General features: G+C 34.0%; 1 protein-coding gene across 3 annotated transcripts in view; it reads right to left on the reverse strand.

Moving 5' to 3' along the window:
* CDH10 (cadherin 10, type 2 (T2-cadherin)) overlaps nt 1–16374 on the reverse strand; it is a 96571-nt gene extending 80197 nt beyond the window's left edge. Inside the window, exon 1 of one of the 3 annotated variants that reach the window (XM_014941034.1) lies at nt 16291–16374. The gene's annotated coding sequence lies outside the window, so the exon portion shown is untranslated. Of the gene's footprint in view, nt 1–6235; nt 6249–15886; nt 16136–16290 lie in introns of those variants that run through there. The other 2 variants (XM_014941033.1, XM_014941035.1) reach the window with 2 other exon arrangements.
* Nucleotides 16375–17424: the final 1050 nt, after the last annotated feature.

Genomic DNA, 17424 nt, shown 5'->3' on the forward strand with positions numbered 1-17424 from the left:
CACACCAAAATACTAGCACCTGCATAGCACAGCAAGAAAACAGACAATCAGGTTCTGAGTAACAACTGGGCAACATTAGGGTGTAAGAAACCTTACCAAAATATTACTTATAATTCTGGAAAATTTATGAACAGAGACATGAAGGATAACACAAAAACCATTACAATTTTAGGAGTAAAATATGTGTATGAAAAAAGCACAGAAATGAAAGCTCATAATCTGATTTCTCTTATAATTTCATGTCATAGTCTTATGTTGAAGATTTAATAATTCTAAAGTATTTGGCAGTGTTTGACTTACAACACTGTAGCCTTTTTAGTGAGATAGCATGTTGATATTTTATTAAATATATAATTCTATATATTGCTTTGGTGTGAAAATTTCTGCTCAATGCACCCTGAAACAAAGGTGCAATTAAGCGCTTCCTAAATAATAAGAATGATTACCTCAGTGTAGGTTCTCATTTTGCACTTCTCTTCCAGGACAAGCTCTGATCACATGTATTCTATATATAAATTCATTCATTCCAACTGTCCTCTGCATTTCATTATTAAAGCAGAATGCTCATCTTGGTCTTTAAATCAATTAAATCAACTACCTGACAAATACTTACTGGAGATCATTTAAAGGTTATGAAAAAAAAATCACTGCCGTCTAAGAATTACATGAAGAATAAAAATTGTCCTTTTATTAAAATCTAGGTGGAAACCAATAAAATGTCTGAAAAAAGTAGAAGTCCTGAACACTGTACTACTAAGAAAAAAGTAAGACAAAGGCAGATAAGATTGATGGTTAGAATCCAGTTAATCTCAGAAATACAGAGCCATTTTAATCTTTTTTTTTTGCTAGGAAATTGGTCTCAGAACAAGGCACAGCTTGGATTAAGGACCAAGTTGGCCAAAGCATGTGAATGTGTACACATTTGCATACTATTAAAAAAATTTAAGCACATTTAAATTGTTATCTATATGATCAAATCCTGTCAACCTTAATGGAAGTTAAATGCAAGCAAAATGCTGGAGTCTTCCACACACAAGAAGCACATTAGTTTAACAATATAGCATGGCCCTCAAACTTTTGCAGTTTAGTACACCCTCCAAGACTGCAATACATAGTAGGAGATGACTTTTTATCCTCCCTGCAGGCAAACTCTTTCCCTCTAACTAGGAAGATGGTATCAGAAATCTACTGACAATGAGGAGCTTCTGCAGTGTTGTGCAGCCCTGCATCTTCTGGTTCTTCAAATGCATGGCTCTTACGCATGAAAAAGTACAGAATATTTCAGGCATGGCCTAATTGACAAGAGCACCTGACTGCTGCTGTTAACCAAAACGCCTTTCAGAGAAAGTACCAAAACACAAAGAAAGAGGCAGTGTAAATTTACTTTCCTTCAGGATTTTTTTTTTTTTTTTAACGAGGAGGAAGAAAAACTCTAATATGGTCTTTTCAAAGCACGAAAACTGTAGAGTTCTTGTCGATAGTAATGTGGACTAACAAAGAAAAAGCTGGAGAGCAGATCATTGCTACCATTCCTTTCTCATGTAGATCAGTTCTCATAAACTCTGAGGAGCTAGAAAAGAGCTGAAGTCTGGTGTAAGACTACCATAAAACCACTGGAATATCTGAAGATCATTTGCATCAACAGACATGGATATAAATTCTTTGCAGGAAAATACAGTTTTATTTCTGAAGCACATAGAGTTAATTACATCAGTTCAATAAAATATAATTTTAATTTTCATCTTATTTGTGTATTCATACCTCAAAGACAGCTTAAATTATTTCTATATTGTAAAAGGTAGGGAAGGAGAAAAGTGCTTCATTTGCAGCTAATGTATACACAGGCTTCTCTATTCACCTTCATGAGAAAACAATCAAGTTCACTCTGGCTGTCACTACTATTTTAGCAATTCTCTTTATAATTTAAACCGCACTTCTGGTTTGTCTTAAATACTGTAGTCTCCAAAGGACAAAGTCATAGCAACAAGCTAATTCAGACTGCAGGCTTCCGAAAAGATGGTACACCTATGTCTTGTATGTAGGAACAGCATCCATGGTTGTTGGGATCCTGTGCTTCTGTGACCTTTATGTTTTGTTTAGAATTTCTCTAGGCATTCAGGCCAGAAAACATGTCAGTTATATATTATTGCAGCTGTACAGCAGGATGAATTTTCTTCTTTCACTGCCACAGCTTAGGTACATGTTGCTTAGACTAGCGGGTAGTCACACTAGACATAAATAATTTTGACAGTCAGGAGAGGAACACACTAAATATACAAGTTCCACAGATCAGCAATCAATCTTATCTGACGGACTCACCCCAGAAACATTTTTTAAAAACATTTTTTTCCTTTTGATCATTTAGACAAGTTCTGTGACAGACACTTTTCAGTCTTCCCTTTAAATACAGGATCTAACAGTTTCCAGCATAAATAATGTATTTACTTACCTACCTAAAATTCGAACTAAATTAAGCACACTGGGATTGAAAAAGAAAAATCTACTATTCAACAGGTATAATTTGCAGCGAGAGCATACAAGGGATTTAGCAATTAAGATGAAGAAATTACAGCAATTCCACTCCTTTCAAAAACATATTCTGAAATGGCACTATACGGATTTCCAACGTTCCTGACTATAATCATAAAAACACCTCCAGAAGCTCCACAAATAGGAATAATCACTCTATTGACCATGTTTCTTCTTCCCTCTCTAAATTCAATGGAGACATTGATACTTTGGATTATTTCATCTTTCTAAGACATTTTCCTATCTATCTACATTTTCTTTTTCTTTCTTAAATTTATTTTACATCCCTCTTATTCACATAATACTGTCTGCAAATTCTCTTAATCTCATGTGAACATTATTTCTGCTAAAATCCTTCTACCATTGAATATCATGATTCTTTTGTATATGTTCTCTTCCTTCATTTTTTAAAGGCTGGTGCAGTGTATTCTCATGTGGTTTGAGATGCAGTCTTTACAACACTTTCTCTCCAAATTTCAGAACTCTTTTGTTGAAATAAGCATTCCTTTAATTTTCTGAAGTGCTTCAGGAATGCATACAGACAACCCAAGAAATTCTCTGTCTGTTCCTCCACAACATCCAATGACTTATCACTGTTACACTTCTGCTTTTTGCACTGCATAAACACAACAGCTTCTCATTGGAGAATTTCTCTTTGGCAACTTATGACAGGCTACATCATCTTTCTGTATCTGTGCTTGATTTGTTGCCTGTCTTGCTCCATGTTTCAGGTGAAGCATGCTGCCTGCCTTACCTGCAGCTTTTATAAGTAAATACATTTTTAAAAATTCATAAACCAGATTAAAAAAACCCCAACAACTACTTCAATATATGTAACAGAATTCCACTTTTCCCCTCTTGAAAATTCTTTAAAATATGCAGTATTCAGTTTGCATTTAAATGTAACCACATGAAAATTACAGTGCCATGCATACACAAATATGTATCCATCCAGAATAAGATGTTAAGAAGATGCAATTTTGGTAAATAACTTTCTAGACCGCTTTTTAAGATTTCATTTTTACAGACAATTCACACGTTACCTTGAAATGACAGAAAATACTGTTTAATGATGAAATACTGACTATATGTTTCCATGTAGGAAAATGTAAACTCTACCAAGCCTAGAAATTGTAGTTACAGAAAATTCTCTATTTGGCCTAGAAAGCAAATCATAGAATAATATAGAAACTGATTTTATATGAATTGAAAAAGATACAAATTACATTTTGGATTTCAGTGTAATTATGATTAGCATATATAATATGTTTATACAAATATTTATTTAGAATTATGCCTTAAGCTTCACACCTTTCTATAAAAAAAACTATAACCGCTTATTTAGGTTTACTTTCCTTGTAAGGGAATTCACACCATGTGAATTCACTGCAATGAGCAATTTCAATTCTGTCTTTAGTTACGTCACATATCACTTCAATCTTGTAGGAAAAGTATACTGTTGAAGGCACCAAAAGATACAAAAAGAGAGAGAAGCATCCAGGTGGATTAATTGTCAAAAGAATTTTACTGGGATCAGGAAGAAAAATTCTGCCAAACACATCAACACATACATGCACAAAAATGTTGAAATTCTGTATGTTATTATATTAATGTTGTGATTCTTCTCTCCATTCCTGCTGATAGGCAATGCAGTTTTATCTCTAGCTCACCCGACTAACCCTAATCAGAGAAATCATACAATCTCCAACCATCCAAAAGGTACCCTTCAGCTGTTGACCAATTTATCTCTCACAGACTGGCACAGCATATCACCTCAGCTAGTGATTGATTATTTAGAAAAATCACATTCTAGTGACTGACATTTTAATATATGCCATATAATTTCTAGAAAAAAATATCTTGTATTAACAGCCTTGTCTTACTTTTATTTTCTGTCTAAGTTTAGAAAACATATAATACACAACAAGGCAGTATTGGCCATGTGTACAGAAAGTGATGGAAGTATCTGACATTGCAAGAATGTTCAATTGGAATACCACGTCTATTTCAAAGATGAGATCTTAAACTGTGTTCTCATTTAGTACTAGTTTTGATTGACAATATTTCCTCCTTCAGCTGGGAGAATATACTATCAAAATGCTGTAATTTTTTTTTTTTTTCTTTTTTGGCTAAAGTACTGGACTGAAATTCAAAGTTTCAGTCTGTTTTCTTGCCATGAGATACAAGCACTATTAATCTTTATATGCTTTCATACTTCTTACCTGAAAAAAATAGTATTATAATTACTCACAAAGTTATAATTTGCAATGGATCTTCAATGACTACAAGACATTTGGATGTTATTGGGACCAGACAACAATAAATGTCTTTCCAAAAAGCAAGAAAAAATGAGAATCACTGGCTTAAGTAAAAGCAGGACTGACACCTTGATTTTCTTTCCAACTATTGACAGGGAGTAATATTTTTGCATCTAGAAACTTTCAGCATGACTGGAAGTCAAAGATAAATAAGTAAGCAAATATGGACTATCACATAGAAACTCCTTAGGAAATTGAGCAAGAATGTAATCTGTACTGATTGCAGACATCTACAGGCATTATCTTCAAAAAAACAGGTATTAAACTAGCACAGAATCAAAACCACTCATCTTGCTGAATCCCAATGAAAATATCAGGAAAATAAACAGCATTCCTGTGCTGTTATTGCTTTTTCGTATGCAGGCTGGTATGAATTTTCCCAAGCCAAAACCAGAAAATAAAATAAAAGCCAAGAATGCTAACACAGACCTTGGCTTCCTGTTAAACATTACAAGATCCTGAAATAAATATTGCCTTGAGCTAGCTAAGTATTAAAGTATTCTACAGATATCAGACACATTAACACAATAAAAATCTATTGACAATTGCCTTGAACTAGTTAAGTATTTAAGTATTCCACAGAGATCTAATGCATTACAGATGAAAACTCTATTTCAGTGTGGTAATTATAGGCAATTTTTTGAGATTTCTCAAATCAATATTTATAGTAATGCACTTAAAAAGATCCAAAAAAAATGAAGTAACCAAAGAGAACTTTGTTCTGTGCAAGACTTGGTTTTTTTACAATCTCTATGAAAATTTATACATATCTATCTATCTATCACCAAAGCAAGATATTCTGCTGGTAGGCATAGAAACTGTGAACTAGAAAAGAGAGTACTGGTTTCATATAATTATCCTCTTGCCACAAGATGGCACCAAAAGATTAAAAATATCTGCATTCCTAAGGTTTCCATCGGAAAAAAATGAACAAACTTTTCAGGGAATTGTACGAGAAATGTCTTCAACGTTTGACTTTTGATTTTGTTAGCAAGTTACAAACGTCATTCTGCTTACTTTGACAAACTGCTGAAATGTGGAGACTTACCATAGAGTTAATGAATATGGAGAAAAAAAAATAGTTTTACTAAAGTTTAAGTTTTTAGTGAATTTCAGATAACAAGTAGTGAACATTTAGAATGATATATTGCCTTTCTAGTACAGTGAAATAAGAAAGTATGCAAATATATGAATACAAAGTAAACAGACACCAAAAAAACCCCAACTCCAAACCCATCAACAATTTATAGTCTCCCGTAAAAGACATTTTCTCAAAGTAAAGTTTAACAACTCATACATAAAGAATTTTTCTTTTACCTCAATTTTCCCTCTGAATTGCAATTAGGGGGAAAAAAAAAAAAAAAAAAAAGAGAGTCACGGACAATTACCTCAATTTTCCCTCTGAATTGCAATTAGGGGGAAAAAAAAAAAAAAAAAGAAGAGTTGATGTCAAACGTACTGAACTCTTAAAAAAGCTGGGTGATATATATAATTTGAAAAATACCGAAGAAAATATTTCTATCTTACAGGATATCTCATTATCAAATGAATTACTTTCTATTCCCATTGCAAAATCTCATCCTTCACAAGGAATAGGATTACATGACAAGAACAGATCTGAGTGCACTAATTTCATAAAACCAAACCAAACCAAAACCCTAAAGCCTTGTAAAGGGAGGAAAATTTCAAATCATTATTACTTCACTGGCATTTATTTTATGTAGCACATTTCATTTGTCTACCAAAAAAACCCAACAAAAAAACTATTAAAAACAATGTTCACAGCCTTCAGCCAGAATGAAACAGAACATCTTGGAACATGAAACTACTAATTCACCAGCAAAATTCTTTAAGTCACTATAATTGTTTCCTTTGAAGAAACAAACCCTGAACAATGTCAAGACTATAAAAGAATTATTTTTGCCTCACTATTATCCTGTGTTTCATTGCCAGTATTTCCAATTTTGCAGAAAAGTACTAAGCTACCTTCAAATAGTCTTTTCTGTACATCACTTCATTTTAGCTCATATAATTTAAAACACTAATGGATTACCCTTGAGAAGTCAGTGCTTGATTACACATTAGAATCATTGAGATGAATTCTGTTTACTTAAATAGAATTGAATTTAATTCTTTAAAATATTTTTTCCAGTCATCATACCATTATGACACCACATTTTTTTCATGTTATTCTAATAACCAACAGTCCAGTTTTAATCCATTATAACAGTAACAAAATAGCTTCTAAAGTTGTCCAGAAATCCACTTTTTAGTGCTGACGTATCATGATTTTACCTGTGTGTACTTTTTTAGGGAAAAGGGATTTTAATATGCTAGAGCTGGAAATGAACTTAAACCAGTATACCCAGAGTAAAGAGAAACCTGTTACATCACAAAAAATGACTCCATAATCATGTATACTTGACAAGACTTTCTGGGTGCTCTTCCAGAAATTGAGCTAGTAGCACTTAACTGGCAGCTGTGGGACGGGTCTGCCTAGGCTGCTTTTTTCCCGTTAGACCTGACTTTCTCAGGCTGTCCATATGGCAAAACACCTCAGACCCTTTACTGGTTGGATCTTGATGGCTGCTGCCATGGAGGAAGGAAAAGGTGGGTATTTTTTCCCCTGAATATACCTAATGGAAAATTTATCAAGTTACTGTTATTTCAACACAGTGGGTTTTGATCCTGTAATTTAGACAGCTGAACTACTTTGAGCTTTACCATTTGTATTTAATGCTATCTAAGGGAGTGTTTCTAGGAGTAAAAACCTAAAAAAATCATTTGTAGGTGGATATGTGCAAGTTCTGTTCTAAAACACTAACATAACAAGTATAATTTAAACCTCCTGAATTTAATGAATTGTAATTACACTGTTACATTTTTTAAAATGTTTGTATTTCAGAACTTAAATAATTGATTTTCCCTTCTTTGACACAAATTTTTAGGTATGCAATTTAGAATTGCTCAAGCCGGTGACCTTTCTTATTCACATTATAGATTCCTAAATTCTCTTGAAGATTTACACTCATCAAAACTGGAATGGAATTATTACTATAATACACTACGCCTTAGTTCATTATTCTTTTCAAATTCTCTGACCTCAGATAAAAAGCTAGAGGAAACCAAGCCACAATTAGGATATATTCAGATATAGCATGCATTTTGCAGACTGGGTTCAGATGCCTTGCTAATCAAGGATAGGAAGAAATGTATGATTTTATCTTAATTTTCTCTGTACGTATATTCCCCACACATACTTAAATTTTAGAAAGCAAATCAGTTTCTTCTGATCATCAGAGAGATTAAAGACTGTCTAAATAATATAAATAAATAAAAAAGCAATGCATTTCCACCTTAAGAAAGATATTCTCGAATTAATTAGTCAAAGTAGGGTACTACTTTATTTGAAACCACTTAAGAAGAGAAATATGAAGGAATTGCATAAGCAAGAAAAAAAAATTTATGAAAGAATAATGTTACTGATGAAAATCCATCTATCTGTATTTGTACATCTACAAAATAGATTTGTACATCTATTCAGATGTAACTAAAAGGAAAAAAAAAAAACAAACAAGTAGATCTAGTAATACATAACACATAAGCTTTTAAGTTTGTAATCACAGACTGTCAATAAAATGCCCTCAAGTATTAAGTAAGTTAAGGTGAGAGCCAAATGTACCTATTATTTCTGTGTCTTGGTTCATTCATTTTAATCAAGATGTCAGCTTCAGTGATATCTTGACTGTGAGCACCATACTCAAACTCAAGGGAAAGAGCACATCCCAGTCCACTAATGACAGAACAGACTTTGTCCAACAGAGGGGAAAAAAATCACGCTTCCCAAAAATGGTACTCATGATAGTGTTCTATGTCCTGCTCTTTTATGGACACTACAGTTTTCTGCCAAAAACCTATGGATATTATTCCAAAGGGAAACAGAAGTATGAGACAAAAATACTATTTAGAACTTGCCCTCGGGAAGTGTTAGAAGCAGTAGCATATTTAGGGAGCATGTATGTAACATGCTTATGCAGTTCTTAAACTATCTTTCATGTCATAATGAAATATTTTAGTTCCTTAATCTTAGAAATGAGCAAATTTTTTCATATAGTTGCAAAGTGCCTGGATATACCCCAGTAACTCATTCATAAATTGAGGTCTACACGAATTGAGGTCTACTTACCAATTAAATACTGCTATTAAATGGCTGAAATTGTTGGTCTCTGCTGAAACTCCCCTTGTTCTATGGCTATGATTTTATAGATTCTGATTTTTTGTTGTTTTAAACTATGCATTTAACTGTAATCACTACTAGGTGACCCAAGGGTTAGTTAGCTTGAATAACTAGTTTTGATTTTTTAGCAGAAAGACACAAGGGCAGTCTAGTAGCTCTAGATAGCTTACTTTGCAGAACCAAGATTATTATGAAGAAAAAACAACAAACATACAACAGTACTGATATGTAAAAATCCTCTCCCTACTAAATTAAATTAAAAAATTAGAAGACATCTATACTGATAATGAAAATATGATCTATAGTATGATACAAATTTTTTGTGAAAGGTTATTTGCATAATTTGTTATTAAAATTTATTCTTACAGGTGGAAAGAAAATAAGAGCTGAAGTGTTGTCACTCTTCTGCTTCAATTCATTGTGGTCTGAGGTTTTTTGTTTTAAACACATTTTGTGGTTTTTTTTCTTTGTATTCTTTCTATTTTTCTTGAAGTTTGTTTTCCAATTCTTTTTAACAACTGACAGTCTGCTACTGAAAATTGAGGCCATCTTCTGAGTAACCTCAACATTAAAAAAATGAAGCAAACAACTCACATTATTTTAAGAACTAAATCTTATTCACCTAATTAGCACAAGTACACTTCCAGTGAATGTATTACTTAGAATCTTCATGATGTAGAAAAATCAATGACATTTAAATCTACTTTTAACTAAATTGCTGATGACACAGATAAAATGGGTGTATAGATCTTCTAGGAATCTTATGGACCATAGAACAGAGAGGTACCCATATAGAAACTTTTAGATTTACATCTCACCTGATATGTTTAGGCTTAGATATTTCTCTAAGAAAGAATGTAACATGAAAATACGATTATAAGTGCATGTATTTAAAAAAAAAAAAAAAAAAAAAAAAAAAAAAAAAAACCCCCTGAGGATTGAGACGAGCCGTTTCTTAAAATTTCAAATTAAAAATAGTAATACTATCCACAGTTTTCAGGCAAGACTACGAGAAGGTTAGGTACAAGTTTCTCCCCTTTTTCTCTCTGCCAAAGGCATAGAAAGTTATATAGAGAAAATATGACAGTCCTTCCCTCAATAAATAGGAACTTGGAACACACTACAGTCCCAATTTGCAATTGAAGCCCATATGCCCGTGAAGGCCATTACTGATAACATTTCAAGGTCTAGTGAGGGATAGTATGGTTAAAAGAATATTGTGAGAACAATAATCATATCAAGAAAAGTTTTATATTGTGCCTATTAAGCCATGTGAACAGAATCAGGAGAATCTCCATGTTGTGAGAGAGGAAGGAGTCTCTTTTCTCATCTTTCATCATTAATTTTCAAAGTGGTCCATATCCCTTTTAGAAGGCTTCACCTGTAGTAACAGTACCACTAAAAAAACCTTTGCAGGGTTACAGGAGCCTTGGCCCTGGAGATTCCACTGCCCCAGGACAGGGGACAGAAACAAGGATGCTAACACTGTACACAAAGCAACAAATCTGTTATTGACTGAGTCTTGCATCTTAGACATTACGTGCATTTATGGTCCCAGTTCCAATCACCATAGAAAAGGTATCAGGAAAATGGCAGGCGACTATTTGTAAGGGAAAGGAATTTATACATTTAAGGGATAATTTTTCTTAGAAGTCTTCGAGCAGGATAAACTTAAGCATCCTCCCTCAGTCCTGAATACTACCTCTAAATAATTACAAATGCTTTGGGTTATCTCTTTTCTCACCCTCATTAAAAAAGTCAAAGATTTTGTCCATGTGTTTTGTTTTATGTTTAAGTTATGAAACATATTCAAGAAAATCTACATATAAAATTCTCTTGATTCCAGTGGAAGTAAAAATCAGCTGTACACTTGGGACACTTAGAGGAACCAATGACAGAATGCACAGCATCTAAGATTCCTAGACACAGACATATCTCTCTTTTATTTGTGCTTACTATTAGGATACCATAACAATTAGCAAGATTATCTTTTCATTCATTAAACAGGTGTAAATATCATGTAAACTACTGAAGTGTTATAGAAACAGGCATACGATAACAGTTCAGTTACACACACTTTTATTTTATGTTAAGTTGGGGAAAATAAATTACCAGTCCTGCTGGACATTACATTTTAAGTCTTGTTCATAGTGCTGTAAATTACATTGGTGTCTATCCTTTGTGTCTTAAAAATCTGGATATTACAGCATTGCAGAGTTCATGAGGATTGCATTCATTTTTAAGGATCATGATCTGATCAGGGTAAGTAATGATATGTCATGTTCTTTATGTTGTAATGCAAAGCACTGAAATAGGATAATACAATAAATCAAATCTGTACTGTGGCAGGTCATGGAATACTAACAGTAAAATCATAAAACATAGATATACGTACATACATATAATATATAATACACAGTTCTTAATGAGAAAATATTTTGGAGAGGTTTTTTATTTTTGTGAAACGCAGAAGAACACACCTCTAGCTTTTGAGCAACAGAATTCTGGAAGCATCTATTTTCAACTCATTTTTTGAATCATTACCTTTCATAAACTTACACATACATGCTCTCTTCTTTATATGATTTCCTCCTGTTTGAAATATGATTCAAAGTTCACTTTGAGTTACAATGAAGAGATGACATAATAAAGAATAACATGCATTTGGGAACAATAATCAAAATGACACCTGCCATATTGCTTTTCATTATATCCAGTTAACTTCCTAAGTTTTTCTATTCCCCTGCTGCAGCCTGTTGATACAGATATAGTACTACACAATTTCAACTAGCAGACTTGAGTTTATATCCCAGCTCAGATGCCTTGTGACAGTACAAGCCAAGGAGTACCTCTGAGATACTGCTAGGGATCTATGCCTCCTGCCGGACATGCTTATTTATCAAAAAAAAGTGATAAGCACTATTTATTTCATCTAAGTTAGTAGAGGCAAGAAATTGTAATGGGAGCTTACAGAAAAAGTGAAGTAATAAAAAGCTGATATAAATTAAGAGAGAAATTTTACAGCATTCTGCTTGCTAGAGTCCAATGTCTGTACAAGACAAAGGTTTTCACTGTTTTGCTTCTACTGTACACACACATATACACACACACTTGAGGTAACTGACTCTGACAATTAATAATCAGGAAGACTGATGTACAAAGAAATACATATAAAGCCTCAACTGGCAGACTTTTGGGAGATCCTCCATACTAAAAAATACACTGATAAGCCAGTAAACAGAACATATAAGCTCAATAGCTCTTTTGTTGCGTGGTGTTCTGGCTTCCTATCAGATGAAAACAGAACAAAGAAAAAAAACAGTGCTCAGGTCTAGTTGATTTTTTCAGTGTCTAATAGTACATCCTGATAACTGTAGCACACTCAGCCCCCAGAGATGAGATTATTTTCTATTGCTCTATTGTAGAGCTGCTAACCCATAGAAACAGGCGAGTTAGGGAAGTCGCCATGTGAAGGACTCAAAGCTGGAGCTATAAATCCAGGGAGGAAAGGAGCAAGCAACATTCAGCATAGGAGTTCCCCTTGGCCTGAAGAGATATTTGGGGAAAATGGTATTCAGAATATCATTGTTTCTTCATTTTTTCTTCCTTTCAAGATTTTCCAGAAGTTGGACAATAGAGGAAGTATGTTTTTTTCAAAAAGCAAGTGTTCACAGTTAGTAGGTTTGGGATGCAGTGTGTGTGTTGTAGAGTCAACCAAGGTTTCAGTATCTGTACCTTTAGTTTGCATGAGCTTTCATAGATAGTTGCATACTATTCAGAGGAGTTTGAAATGTGCTATAGTATGGCTTCCTTATGTGCATTGAAGTCACCCTTCATAATGTTTTACTTTGACATACTTAAAACTTCTTTTCTTATGAACAGTTTATTTCTGAATTTCAGTTTTTCTTCTGTATGATAAATGGTATATCAATTAGTACGTCATTAAAAAGCCCATAGCAAATACAATGGTAATGTAGAATATATATTTATGTTGTTCGCTTAAGGTACTCACAAAACATTTATTAAACCCGTAAAATCTGCCTATTTACTTGCCCAATAATCAGTGTCTTCCTTCCATTTCTGTCTGTCATGTAACATCAAAGAATTAACTGTGCAGCAGATCTTTTCAAATCTATAGAAAAGGACATATTGTGAAGTCCAGTTAAGATGCCTTCAGGTTTACAAACTTGGTTTCAATTAATAGTAATGAATGAATTAAAAATGGTATTGTGATAAGTCACAAATTTCACCCCATTGCTACCATTCAACAATATTTCAACCTTAATTCGACCCTCTGCACTAGTGCTGCAACCTTGTGGTGCGATAAGGTATAAAATTATACTACTTCAACCTGCAACCTGGCTGTAATTATGGTTAACAGATATAGAAATTAAGTCACCTGCACAGAATTATCCAGATGAGACAGGCTCTGTTTCATTCACTTGTTTCCTTGGGAAATCACAATGAGATGAGGAAATTACTTTCTCAGAGTTAGAGGTAGATTATTATTATTTTCAAATTAACATTTTCTGCCTTTTACATTTAATTATTTAACAAGGGAAAAATAACTTACATTACTTAGCTGAAATTCATATACTGGTGTGTATGTAGATGTGTATCTTATTAATATCCCTCTACATTTAATTAATGATGAGCCCATTTGCTTTGACATATAACGTCATTTTTGTGCATTTTTCAACTACAGCTAGGCACAGAAAGGAACAGTAACCACAGTGTCTACTGTGAGCACATTTCAGTTTCTTCACAGATCCTTTGTCTATTGAGAGCATGCAAGTACAAAGTTTCAGTGTATTTACACTCATTTACTCTAATGCAAAGCCAACAAAACCATTTAAGAATATATAAAGTCCTACGTATAGTCCTTTAAGATATATTTTGTGTTTTATTTTCCATGTACTGTTACAAAGCATTCTAAATATAAATTGTTAGCAAAACAAGCAACCAAGACATATTTTCCAATGCTACCCAAAGTAACAAAAAATCAAATCATCAGCAGTTTCGAGTTTAAATAGCTGTATTATAATCAACACTCCTCATACATCTCAAAGTTCCTGTTTAAGTGTGAAAAATCATCTTGACACCACACAAAGAAAACATGGACATAAAGCTAAAGTAAAATTAGTAGAAACTGGTACAGAAATGACTTCTTCATTCATACTTTTATTTAACAAACTATATAAAAATATTAGAAGACTGCCTCAGGCACAAACTAGATTACCAGTTTATAATCCAAGAGGTGTCTTGATATAAACCCATATTGACTCTAAAGAGCTGCCTTTCAACTCTTGAGAAAGATAGCTTGTCTTTTCTACTTGCCTTTCCCAGTTCCCTAAGTTCATTCTTTCATCTTATTCTCTAAAAGAGCACAGACTATTACTACATTCAAAAAGTAACCAATTAATATAAAAGTTTGTGACTGGAAAATCTCAATAAATGCTTGTAGCAGACTCATAATAGTCTTAGTAAATGGCAAATTTAAAAAGGATTTAGAGATTCAGAAGTATGTTCCAGTCTCCCACTCCCTGCTTTCCCCCTCCGGTAATATCACCGTGTAAATTTAAAGCCTACTAGCTCAAAAAAAAGAAGAGACACAATTTTTTACGAACCTGCTTCCTCACACTGTGCACACAGGCACATACTCACATATTCATATGCACATGCATACACAACAAGTTGTATAATTCAAAAAATACCTTAAAAGCAACGAGTGTGCAGCTGAGGTAATACAGAGGCTTTTACTGAAATGAAACATGAAGATTACAGGCAACAGCTCCATTTGTGTGGAATCAACAGAGATGATAGGTCAGTTTTAAAATGCTGGTTGCTATTTGTCACTGATTGCACGTGCAGATGCATTCTCTGAAGCTGAAGGACTGCTAGATTTTTAGAGCTGCAAATAGTATCATGTACAGTATAAAACTATTGCAAATTTCTAATGCAGCTGACAATGCCATCAATAGTTAGCAGCTGGGAACAGGGATTGAGACTTGCATTGTGCTGCATTAATTTAACACCACATCAAATATGGATTTTATTGCAGCAGTGACAATAAATGCTTACACAGGTGCAGACTAAATTTTTCCTCCCTCCACCTTTTCTCTTCTTCCTCCACCCCTCCCCTTACTGAAATGTCAAAACTGGCAATATTTTCTCCATTTGTGTGTATATAGCTGTGTACAGATATTCGAAATATTGCATGTATCCACCCTGCTATACCTCTCCACAGGGATTTCCTTCATAAGAAGCATTTGCTCTGAGTGTATATAATTATTCTGAAATTCAATTCAAGGCGGAATGAATAGCAGTGAAAGCTGTAACAGTCTTGCACTGGTATACAAAAAGTGAGGGCACATATGTGTATGTTCCATGCTATGTTCATAACAGTTACACTATGAAACATTGTGCTGCTTTTTTCAATTTAAGTAGTATTGTTTCCCCCCACTGAATTTGCAAGAACTGAATACAGATGGAAATTGCTGCTCAAAAGAGAGCTTGCTTACTAGGAGAAAAAAAAAATTAAAATAAAATGCTCAGTGTTTCAATCTTAAATAAACATGATTTGGGTTTACTTTGAGGAGAGAATACACAGCAGTTATTTTCTATCCCTTATCTCATTACTACTGAAGCATATTTATAAAATGTAAAAAGTTGTATATAGTATAACAATTCTATGCATTGCATTAAACACCAAAACACCATACGGTTCATTCTATAATAACAATAATAATAACAACATCAACTACAAATTGCTTAAGGAAATAAGAATAAGGAAGGCTCCTACCTTTTATTCTGCTTCTGAGAAAGTGAAGTAGTGTCCACCCCAACCAAAGTGAAAAACGAGCTATTAGACTCTTTTTTTTTTTTTTTTTTTTTTTTTTTTTTTCCTTGGGCTTGTTTTCTCCTTTTATTTTCTAAGCCTGATCCTACTTGGATCTAACTCAGGCTTTTTCTCCCAGCACCGCTTAACTCTCGCCAGCCGGGAACCAAAGCTAAGGGGGAGCTCTCCCTCTGACTGCCTTTCATTCAGAGCTCCTGATTAAAAAAAAAAAAAAAAAAAAAAAAAGAAAAAAAAAAGGGACAGAGCATCACCAGCACACACACGCAGAGACACGCACACACTCACTCCCTCTCCCTCCGCGGACGGGAGCGGGAGAGAGGCGCTGGTGCTGGAGCCGCAGCACTTACCCTGGGAAGGTTGGCGACTCGGGAAGCGCAGGCTTTTTCCGAGCACACACACACACAGTGATTTGCAAGTGAATGCGGTGGGAGGGTACATACAGCCAACGGAGAGCTTTTTTGTTAAAGCCCGTCGCCCTCCCTTCGCTGACAGAATGGTTCTCTGTTTTTGAAGTCTAAGGTAATCAGCCTCATCTGCTTAGCTTGTCGCAATACTGAAAACACCCCACTTTTTTGTGGTGTATTTTTCTTGATCGAATAGAATTACTTTCCTATACCGCTAGTGATCTTACAGCAATGTTTATAATTTTTTTTTTTTTAAATAGCATGGTGCCAAGTTAAATTACAACCTCAGAGAGCTCAGATGAAACCGCAGAGTGGTTATTTTCTTCATTGAACTGCTTATGCTGTTAGATTAGAAACATTTTTCCTCGTGCTTCACCAGTTTGATGAGGAATATAAAACAAGACAGGTTCATATAATGCTAGGTATTTTCTCATTTCCAGAGGTTATCTGAAAAAACATGTCAGCATCACTGTTAATCCCCCATTAATATTTTTCCCTAGCTGATACTTGTGATTCCTGGGTTTGTTTTATTTCAGTCACTGTATTTGGATTTCACATTTTGCTATGTGTTTGTGTTCCTTTTCATCAAGTTAAATCTGTGTTGGTTTCATGTTTCTAATACAGAAAATTGGACTTAGCACAATCCTCCTTGGATCATATCAAGTCCAATCCTTTCATTGTGATACTATAGAGGTTTATGTGTACAGTAGTTAGGAGAGATTTAACAAATAGTCACATAAGATTAAACCAATGGATGTCAGTATTGCTCTTTCTAAAAAGCGTCATAAAGGACTTTCTCTGGTTGTTGAAAAGTCTTCCTAAAAAAAAACCAAACACAAAATTCTCTTAAAACAGGAGCTGAAAAATGTTGTACTTGGGAGTGAGGAAGAAAAGTAGCAATGAAAACTATTATTAGAAAATCTAATACAGGAGTAGATAGATCACAGGCTGTTGTTAGGCTTCTTGGTGGTAACTATTTTGCTTGTTTTCAGCTGCTAAGTATCAGGTGAAAAGACGATAAAAAAAGAAAAGCAAGATCTTTATCGTGCCTCGTATCACTTCTAATGTAACCAACTG

This window comes from Calidris pugnax, unplaced genomic scaffold (genome assembly GCF_001431845.1).
Source record: "Calidris pugnax isolate Ruff unplaced genomic scaffold, ASM143184v1 scaffold8, whole genome shotgun sequence".
NCBI lineage: Eukaryota > Metazoa > Chordata > Aves > Charadriiformes > Scolopacidae > Calidris > Calidris pugnax.